Here is an 11,614-nt window from a genome sequence, read left to right as displayed (position 1 = left end):
GGCCAAAGGTGGAACGGCCAAGTAGAAATTTCATTTCCCAACCGAGGGAACATTTCAATTTCTAGGAAATCAATTGCGCTTCTATTAAAAACAATGACACATCTCTGTGCTTTCCACAAATAGGCTGCTTCCTTTTGCAAGGCAGAAAGCCACCCTCCCCTGAGCCTCCGGATGAGCCTTGATTTATCCCTTCTGCACCAAGAATCATGTGAGCTGAAAGGTCAGGCACTTAAAGATTTATGCTTTGTTTTATAAGATTGCTCAGAGAGAGACTCTTTTTCCTCTCTCGTTTATTTTTTATCCTCCCCCAGCCTGTCATCCATTTTTCTGCCCAAACTAGACCATGGAAAGGGAAATGGGAAAATGTCCTGTAATGTGAGCCCAGGAGCTTGCTGTGTCCCCAGACAGCAGGGCAAGTGAACCAATGAGGGTAACCTCCTGTGGCCAGCCACCACAACCTACCCAGAGAGGGGCACATGCATCACTGGGCCTTGTAAATCTTTTTTAACCTCGGTTCTGAACTGGGATTTATTTGTTTTTCTAGGCAGATGGATCTGGCTCTCTCTGGGCCCTACAGAATGATCTGTCACTGCCTACCCTAATAACCTACAGCAGTCTGTAATAAAGTCAGCTTACCAGATCTAGCAAATGGATGCCATAGCTTAGATCATGTTAGGTCTTTTCATTTATTAGATTCCCATCTTGGGCCACCCAGACATTGGTCTTTTCTCTAAAGCATACACCCCCACCTCCCACCTCAGGACATCTGTCTGAGCAGGCCATTATAGAGGATGAGGGCTATGTGTGTTTATCACTTGCTTACTGCATACACTCTTTTAATACCTATTATTGTTGACATGGTAAAGTATAGGGACACGACTAGTCCATAAACTGTTATGTGAGAATGAGGAAAAGATGTCTTCAGATCCTACCAATTTTTAACCGTTGTGGGTCTTGCCAATCTCATTTGCTTCACCCCAAATTTGCATCTCTTTATTCCCTATTTTATTTAACAAAATCGTCGGGACGCTGTGAACAGAGCTAGAAATCCATCAGCGTGCTTTGTCTTTTTTTGCCTCCATTCTCATATCCAGTCAGTCACCATATATTACTGATTGATCCTCAGAATGGGCCCTGCCTCACTGCACCCCTCCATCATCTCTCACTAGGATTATTGCAGTAACCTTGGATGTAACCTCCCTGACTCTGGCCCTTTCCTACTACAGTCAACATCCCTCCTCCACAGTCTATGGATCTTAACACATCACACTCCTCTCTAGAACCATCAGTCCTTACCCTTCTGTTTCTCATATAAAGTTCAAAATGCTTGGAATGGCATCCATTGTATGTTCTAGACTCATTGCTGCCATTCCCTTCACCCACATACCCAGGTGCTTGCTCCAGTGCTCCTGTACCTGTTACTGAACCACATTCTCTTTTGCCAGTCACCCAGAAAGCCAAACGTGGAGATGATGAGATTGCAGCAGAGAGAGGGTTTATTCACAAGGCAGCCATGTGAGGAAATGGGAGAACAAGTCTCAAATCTGCCTCCCTGAAAATGGGGGCTCAGGGACATTAATGGGGTAGGAGGCAAAGTGGTCTGAAGTGTGGAGATGGATGATGGGAGTGAGGAGACGTCAGGTGATCTATGATCTACACAAGCATAGTCGGACTTCATGTCTCCTCATAGGACGCATATTCACAAAATGGCAGTGTGAGCACGATCTGAGGGTGGAGTTTTTAGCCTCTTGACCTCTAAAGGCCACTTATTGGGCATCTGTGTGGGCCCAGTTGATGGGTTGGTGATCTCAATTGACCTTAACTGGACTAGGGGGGTCCTAATTCCTGAAAAAGAGCTCAAATACCCATTACTATGGTGACCCAGGTACCAGGGAGATGTTATCTGTAGGAACCTAGCTGGAGTCAGATAGCCTATTGTCTAAGCAGCACGGTTAACAATGGGCAGGTGAAGAACTAAAAGCTATAATCAGTAATTGCAAAAAAGAAAAAAACTTTAGTTACTAGCTACCTAAATCATCAGTGGCTAACTGTTTACCAGTTTCACACCTACCATGATGTTCCACATCTCCATGCATTTATTTCAATAGCTCCCTCTACCTAGAATATCCATACCACCTTCCCTAAACAACAAAACAAAGAAGCAAAAAATAAATATTCCTTTTTCAGGATCCACTTCAAATGTCATCCTTCCCATGAAGCATCCGTCAACTCCTCCAAGAAGAATTCATCTCTCTTGCTCTCTTTCTTACCTGGGGTGCCTCTTTATTCATTCTGCGAGGGAAGCGCACACGCCTCTGCATTATAACAACTTGCAAGCATTTCTTGTTTTCCTCATGTTAGACTATGAACTGTTTGAAGTCACAGCGTATCTCTTTTATGTTTCTACCCCTAGCAATGGACCCAGTGTTTAGCCATTGGGACTAGAATACTCTGATCAGCTGCAGGAGCATGACAAATAATTTAATTAAAGGCCTGAAAGTATTTGGTTTTGCAAAAGATTGCTTGAGAAGAATTATACAGATATAGTCCATAATATTTTCTAAAAGCTTATAATCTCAATCAGGTTCAGGCACTTAAGTTTAGATTAAAGTGGGTTCCTCTCTATAACTTCTCGCTCTATAATCATATAATATTTAAATATTATAATATCATATTTCAAATCCTGAGACTTGCAATGACCTTGTAGAGGTCAGCTGTTGCTTTTTTGGCTTCCCAACATCCATTGCATGTTCTTAAAGTACTCTGAGTCCTTTGGAGCACTTAACCAGTCCCTCATTGTGTACACTCTCTGAGACTGTTAAACAAGGTTCTGGACCTATTTTAACCAAGCTAGTGGCATGTGACTCACAGCAATTAGAGCATTCCCTCTTGGAATTTGAATGTTGAGCCCTCTGGTAAAAAGACTCAAAATTGTTGAAGTTCATTTATTTGTACAGAGCTTGGAGAGCCTTTTGAAAACTTCCTGCTACTTAGATACAGGGAACTGTTCTTGTCTTTGTTTCTGAGCCGGGTTCTATGCAATTCCTATTAATTCTGTGATCTACACAATATCCTTCCAATTCTCGTTTTTTGCTCAAATTATCCAGATTAGTTTTACAGCTGGTGAAAAGAAAAGTCCAAAAGCATCTTCTGATTAATAAAACACTAAACTTATTCACTATAGTCCAGGTCTGAAGTATATGATGTTATACTCCGCTATCTAGTCAAACTGGTAAGCTATATATAATATATAAAAACTCGTGGTTACAATTCAATTATTAATGAAGTTGAATTAATTTATGCTTAAAAATTGCTTTTTAGACAATTTTAAGAACTCAAATAATAAAAAGGTATATACAAAAATTTTTATTTCAATCCATCCATCCCCTAAGAAATCAACAAAAACAGTTTGATGTGTCTTCTATTATTAATGTGAATGAAGGGTGACAGAATGTGCCACCCTGAAACATGCCTCTTGGCACAAGGATTATTTTGAAAAACAGTGGACACAGGGAAAGCTCTGAAAAGAGAGTGGAAGTTACCCTTTGGTAAGAGAAATTTACATTTATAAAGGAAATCTCCATTTGTAAGGTGTCTCCCTCTCGGTAGCAGAAGGGGAAGATGACTAAATCGCAAGAGAATCTTGTCTATGGAAAAGGCTCTGACTTAAATCTGCATCACATCCTTACCTTTGCTTAAAGTGCTTTTCCTGGTCACCTCCCAGCACCCTTCTTCCTTTTGTCTTTAGCTGAAGATGGTATCTAAACCCAAATTCTAAGCCACCTCTGAGAGTTACTCCTTTGCCCTGGGTATAGACGAGATATACATGTTAACAGACTTCTGTTTGTTTTTCTCTTGTTACAGGGGCCCCAGCCGTGAGCTTAGAAAGGTTTAGGGAACATTATTTTTTACTCCCCCACATTATACATGGAGGTTCTACAATGTTGATCCACCTACACTTTTCCCTATAGGTTTTTTTTCTCCAATACACCAATGGTATCAAACAGGAGAAATAAGGCAGTACGACTGCACAGTACATTTAGTTTATTTACAAAAACTATGAACAAATTAGAAAAAGTTACCATAATTCTCTAGGACCCCCAAAGTACTGGAGTGTGCAAGCTCAGGAAAATCCCTTTCTACCTTAATGCAAATCTACCCCAATGTGACCTTGTTCTCTATCACAGCAGAAACTCCTCCCACACTTCTCCTCAGACTTCTCCCTAAATAAGAAACATTTAAGGTACATGTTATTTTACACCTGATAATATGTGCTTTGTCTGCATAAACATTTCTCAATAAAATTATCATGAAGAGCAGAACTCCTTGTCAGGGAAACCAAGAAAAAAGATCTCTAGTGTTTCACGTGTTTGAAGTACAGTCTTGTTCTGAGCTCTTACTCCTGTGGTTACAAGAATGCATCCTTCTGCAACCTGGAGCTTCTTATCTTGTCCTTCTCTATGATTTCTTATTGGTCTATAAGTATTCCTCAGATTTCCTTGACATCAAATACAATATATTCCTAAATTAACCTAAGACATTTACCTTCCTTTTGAAAGTGATTGCATTCTGATCTAATCACCCAACACAGGTCACTGTGTTGATGATAGTCAATTCTGATATGAGCCAACTTCGGTTCAAATGCAGGAGCTATTATAAACTAGCTGTGTGACTGTGGGAAAAATGCTGAAATCCACTGTGCATCACTTTTCTCATCTGTAAAATGAGTCTAATAAATGCATTAGCTTCATAGGAATATTTTGAGGATTAAAGGAGATAACGCATCTAAAGCTCATAACACATTGTACGTAGTTTATCCTCGATGAGTGTTAACAAGTTTGATAATGAGGATTATGATGATGATGATGACAATAATGTTAATAATCATGGTGATGATGTACTAATTTTAATGGACTCATTTAGGAAGTGAATAGAGAAAGGATGATCTGTACTATACTAAATACACTCTCTTTCTCAGCCACCCCCATGCCATAAAAAATGGTAACACTTAAGGAAAAGCAGATAGCAATAAAAGAAGTCATCTTCTCCAATCTGAAGCAGATATCACAGTCTTATTAAAAATTTTCCACACTAAGGAGGATGATAATATGATAATCAGAAATATTCTCTAAGGTGAATCTGGGCATCCCAAACTAAGTCAGACCTTTCAGTCTACTGTAGGAACATCTTTTACTTTTCCAATACTTGTCTTTGACATGGTGTTTCCGCCTATTTTCATGTTTACATGTTGACATTCTACTCTAAGAATAAAGCATATGTATAAAAATGATGGCTAGTAGCCTTACTTTGGACATTGTTTTCAAGGTGTAAAGATCCAATTTCAAATTAATAGTAGCACACAATGACAAGAAGCCCAAGGCCTAGGTTTGCCACTTTCCTATGTGAACTTGAATAAATTCCATGACTTCTTGGGACCTCAGTATTTCCAAATGACAAGTTGGATATAAATAGGCTTATAAATGCCTCTTTCAGTGCTACAATAAAATCAAAAGATTAGTTGTGGCTCCTATTTTGAGGTAGCTTTGCTATTCTTGGTCTGCTCATAAAAAGCTGAGGGTCCTGCCTTATTGTTCAATCAGTTCCTAAGATTGTATATTTAAAAAGAATTGTTCGTAAATGTGAAGGAAACACCCTGTTTCAAGTCAACTTTACTATAGGCAATTAGATGTGTGAATAGAAAAGTAGACCAATTCACTGAGGTTTTTCTTCCTTTTCTTAAGAAAGAAACCTGCAAGATGCCCACATCCTCTGAATGTAGTCCTACAAATTGGTTTATAGATCAGATATAGAATCAGCATAATTGGAAACAGGAAGGATGAGGGAAAGAAAAGTAGAAGAGATGCAGGAAAGAAAAAGAAGGTAGAAAACCTGAAAACAAAATAATTGATTTCTTGCCACTCAAAGTGTGGTCCTTGGACCAGTAATATTGGCATTACCTGAGAGCTGGTTTGCCCTGCAGAATCTCAGGACCTACCTCCAATTTACTGTATGGATGATATTGGTGCACTAGGCAGATCCTTTTCATCTGCTGCTGTACCCATCTTCTAGCAGTTGCAAGGGTTAGCTGATAACTACAGAGTCGCCCTTGGCCAAACGTGAACTTCCTCACTCAGAAAGCTATACAATACCCCTCTCACGGCCCCACCTAACCAGCTTCGGTTAATGATTGACTGGCTCTAAGGAACGAAAGTCTGGTCCTTCATCTCAGGGTGAGACTAACTTTTCGTTGCAATTTGTGTTCCACTTCCCCCTGGGTTCAGACTGAAGCTAGCCTCCAGTTAAGAACTATGTTCTTGATGAGCTTTGATGCCCTCCTCTATCAGGTGGCCCCCACGACTGTTCTCTGAGAATAACCTCCAGTAAATTACGTGAACTAGAATCCCCATTGCAGACTCTGCTTTTAAGGAATTTAACTTAAGTTTGTTTGTACCAGAAATAGATCTGAGAAGCAGACACTAAGGGTGGAATTTTATAGTTGGATCCAACTTGCCAGTTGGATCACTGGTGGGAGGCGGTGGATCAATAGTTTCTGGGATGCTGTAGCATGCAACTACTAAGACTTTCACTTGAGGAGAGTGGGATGGGATGCAGGAGGAGGGGGTGCACTAGCTGGTGCCATTTCTCAGGTGTTGGAGAGATAGGTTGAGAGATATAAAGACTGTGAAATCGAGTGGCGGTTGTAAGTTCCACTGACTTATTGAAGAAAGAAAATGACAGGTTCAGACCTCTTAATAATTTAAAGTGTCCGTGTCAGAGGCCTCCTTGGTGGCATTTAAAATGACTCATCTCCTGAAGCCAGAGGGCAGAAACAGCTGAAGATTAGACACAGAACTTACGTATAATATTGGCGGAATTTCAGAGAGTTCTTGGCCTAGGCAAATTTCCCATGACAATACAGGGACCAGGAAGAGAAAGAGTGGGCCCGGAGATTTGAGATGAGGGTTCCTGGGTAGATGAATTTGTGAACCTTGTGTCCCCCATTTCTCGGAGGCCACTAGGCCAGCAGAAGAAGTCCTTTCCTTTTTGGAATACAGATCACTTCACCTTGTTTGAGACTATGCAGAGGCCTCACATAAGGCAGGTGCCAAACAAGACAATGAACGATCTCCTCAGGATCTGCCTTCTCCTCACCACCATGGACCCCAGGCCCTTAATTATGGTCAAATTTTGGCATAGCCAGTCTGAGGAAGAACTGGACCTGTCAGGAACTAAGAGGGATTATACCTTAAAGTTGCAACAGGACCCAGATCGCACGTGCAGGCAGGAACCAGGAATACATGTCTGGAAGTGAATCCTGAAGGTGCTGGATCAAGAAAGGTAGACTATAAAGTTGGATAAAGGAGGATTTACAATATGAAGGAACTCTCTAGTGATGTAGCATTTAACTCCCTGGCAAGAGCCCTAACTGTTGGTTCAGAACACTGCTAGAACACTGACAAAGTTTGAAAAAACAACATCCAACTTTAAATTAAATAGAGATGCTGAGAAAAACTGAGAAAAAGCACAAAAGTCTTAGGGAACTGAGCATGCTAGAATGGGTCTGTTATGTACAACTGGAAAACCCACCAGCTGGTCATTTTTTCTAAGAAGTTCCCGCGCCCTGTGGGCTGAGCTTGTAGGAGAGATGCTGTTACAGAACTCAGTTCCCTAGAAACAATAAGGATGATAGGATCTTGAAATAGCATTGTTATCTAAGTCTGGATGGCAGCCAGGAGGGTCTGACCTGCAATGGTCTATACAGAGGACTCAAAGTACAAGGTGTTCCTAGAGGTAAGAAAAATGGTGAGTCAACAAGGATACTGTCAAATATACATAAGCAGAAAAATCAAGATTAGAGGAACAGAAGGCAGAAGTCATCCTCCCCAATGGAAAGTCATGAACTTTTGCTCAGTTTCCAGACTGAAGCCAGCTCCCAGATGCAGAACTCATTGACTGAGGGAGTGTACAGGTGCAGGTGATGAAGGTACCTATGGCACCTCAGCAGTTATATACAACAGTGATTCCCCAGTCCTGCCCCAATTGGACCTACAACCATTTACTTGGGTAAGGGCACACTTGGAAAAGGGGATACTCACACCTTCCAATGCCTGTAGGACCTAGGATCCAAGTTTAATCTGATACCAGGAGATCCAAAGTGCCATCTTGCCCCCTCTCTGTTAGAGGAGGGGTATTAGGAGTCCAGGTAATAAATGGACCTCAACCCAGGTCTGTCTAACTGTGGGGTTACTATCTCTATAGACCCACTTGGTTGCCATTCTCTGATCCCCAAATGTATAATTCTAGTGGGTATTTTGAGTTAGCAGAAACTTCACATTGCTTCCTTGACCTGTAGAGTAGGAGCAATTGTAATAGGGAAGCCAAGTGGGGGCCTCTGAAACTATGTCCACTCACTCCAGAATTAGAGTAAATGAAAACAATACCACATCATAGCACAACAACAAGATTAGTGCTACACCCACTCAAAGACTGAAAACATGCAGAGCTGATGTTCCTCACCATATTCCCATTTCATTCACCAGTCTGGCCCTTGCAAAAACTGGTTGGATCTACTGTGTCAAATGTGTTATCTTTATTAGAGAACATTAACACAGACTTAGGAACATCGTTTGTGGATATTCAACTAGCAAACCATATCATATCCACAAAGGAAAGAAAATGAGAGCAGTTTATATTCACGTGTGATACACATTCACTGTCGTATTCCAAGGTTATGTTAATTCTCATGTTCTCTGTCTTAATATAGATTGAAGGGACCTGGACTGTGTAGGAAAGGAAAATTGTTTTCCCTCTACCCATCTGAGGTTCACTGGCTGGGGTCCTGTAAATTAGACCGACAACAGGTAGGTTAACAAGAGAGAAACAAATAGAATTTTATTAACATGTGCATTTCACATGCATATGGGAACCCTCGGAGATAAGTAACTCAAAGGAATGGTTAGAACTTGGGTTTATATAACATCTTAAAGAAAGAACAATACGTTTTTAGAGAAGTGACAAGACAGAGGAAAAGGACTTTGAGTTTCAAGGGGAGGTAAATTGTGGGAAGACGAACATTTGGGGGAACTAATGGTAGATAGGAGCTAGTAGCTATACAGATTCCTTTGGCTCTGGCTCTGAGCTGGTAAGGCTCTAGAGTAACTAACTTCTGGTGACTAACTTCTGTCCTTTCTGGTTGAGAGGGTAGGGGGACACCTTAATAAACTTACGTCCTCTTTTTAGGCAAATGGGGGAGAGCAGAGTTTTTCTTATATTTGCTTCTTCTCAATTGCCTTCAGCTCAAAATAATCCTTATGACAAAGTGGCATATTTTGGGGTAGCATATTCTGCTACCCTTCAACTTCCTGGATATTTTTTGGAAATTATTATCATATTAATTGAAGCTAATGATCAAAAAGTGGCAAATACTGGGCCAGCCCCAGTGGCCTAGTGGCTAAGTTCAGTGCACTCTACTTAAGCAGCCCAAGTTCAATTCCCAGGTATGGACCTACACCACTCTGTTAATAGTCGTGCTGTGCTGGAGGCCCACATATGAAAAAACAGAGAAAGATTGGCATGGATTTTAGCTCTTAGCAAATCTTCCTCAGCAAAAAAAACACAAAAAACAAAAAAAGGTGGCAAATATATGGATGCCTTAGAAATGCATATGGAATCCAGAGAGTGGGAAAATATCTCATGTTTCCTACCACAAAGAATGGAACCCAACCCTCGATAGGTTTCTTTAAGTTTTGCAGGCAGTACAGTCTGCATTTGGGAATACTGGAACTACTGATTCATGATATTAGTTTAAGGGCTGTTAGCTTTGATTGGGGCCAAGAAAAAGAAAGTTCTCTGCTGCAGTTTAGGGTGTGGTTCTAGAAGTGCTGACATTTGATCCCTATGATTCAGCAGATTCCGTGATACTAGATGGATCCATGGTAGAGAAAGACATTGTGTAGAACCTTTGGCAAGGCCCAATCAGACAGTCACAGCAGAAACTCCTTCCTTTGGAAGCAAAGCCATGTCACATGCAGCAAAGAACTATACATCATTCAAACAACAGGTCTTAGATTGCTACTGGACCCTTTTAGAAACTGCACAGATGACTTTGGGAATTCAGTAAGTATATGGCTAAAATTACTCATCATAATGGGAGAGGAAATACGCCAAGCTTGGTTCATAGATGGGTCAGTTTAGTAAGTGAGTGCAAACCAAACACGAACCATCACTGTGCCAGGTCCCCGCTCAGGGGAAGTCCTGAAAGAATGTCATGAGAAAAGCCTCCTATTGGGCAGAGCTCAGACACTGCAAGAGGGGATACACTTGGAATGTAGAGAGAGAGAGAGAGTGGAGCAGAGTAAGAGTATACATAGACTCACGAGCAGACAGAAATGGCTTAGCTGGTTGGTCAATGGCTTGGAAAGAATTAGATTAGAGGACTGGGGACAAGGAGGTCTGGGGAAGTGGCGGGCAGTTGGACCTTTGAGAGTGAGCACAAAGTATGAAGATCTTTTTATCATGTGTCATGGCTGAGCAGAGAACATCACTACAGAATAGGCATCAAATCACCTAGTGGACAAGATGACTTGGCAAGCAGATGTCTTCTAACCTTTATCCTTGACTACCTCAGTGCTTGCATAATGGACTCATAAAGAGAGTGGCCGTGGTGACAGAGACAGACACCATTCGCGAGTCAGATAATATGATCTCCCTCTCACTAATGCTAATCTAGCTCCTGCCCTTTTGAATATCCCACCCACCAGCAAAAGAGAACAAAACTGAGAACTTAGAAGAGTACCATCCCTCAAGAACACCAAGCAGCCACTTGTAGCAAGTTGATGTTATTGGGCTTCTTCCCCGCTGGTAGTGGCAGCAATTCATCATTGACTGGAATTAACAAACAACCCAGGAATGGGTTTACCTTTCCTGTCCACGTGCTCTTAGCTGACCTCAGTATCCAAGAGCTGACATAGTGTCTGATCTACCCACACTGTCTCAGACAAACATATTTTACCTACGAAGTCGCAACAGCAGACACCATGGTTTGTCTCACTGACATTCTTCTCATAAGTTTTCCTTAAAATATGATCAACCAAAATCCTGACGAAGCTGTGTTTAGAAAATGTGAAGTTAATATAGGTAACAAGTGATGAGAGATGCAAGGAAGTTGATAGTAATGAATGCTTGTGGTTCATCCAGTTTTGCAATCCACCCATGTTGCCTCTGATAGGCAGTGTACAGGTGAATACTGATTTATAACAACTCGTGGCTGCCCCCACCTGTAGAGAATTGCTCTTGTCCAAACAGGGCTGTCCAAACATTAGTATGGCTAATGACGTGAATAGGACATCCCTATATTGTAGCAACAGCACAAACGTTTGGCAGACAGACATGATTCCTCAAAATATTTGCAAGATTATGTTTTGAGATGATTATTGGCAAAGATCAATTCATCAGAAATATGTGTGTATATCCCCAAGTGCTCATAACTTAAGGGAAATGACATATCTCAGAGATGGTACCTATTTCTCTTGTTTTAAAATGTGTGTACACACCTTCTACTTGTCCTTTAATGCATGGCAGCATTTTGATCTTCTTTCTCTGTGGTGATAGCTTG

The sequence above is a fragment of the Equus caballus genome, chromosome 23 (assembly GCF_041296265.1).
Source record: "Equus caballus isolate H_3958 breed thoroughbred chromosome 23, TB-T2T, whole genome shotgun sequence".
Taxonomy (NCBI): domain Eukaryota; kingdom Metazoa; phylum Chordata; class Mammalia; order Perissodactyla; family Equidae; genus Equus; species Equus caballus.
The sequence above is the reverse complement of the archived record's forward strand: the minus strand, read 5'-3'. Positions refer to the sequence as shown.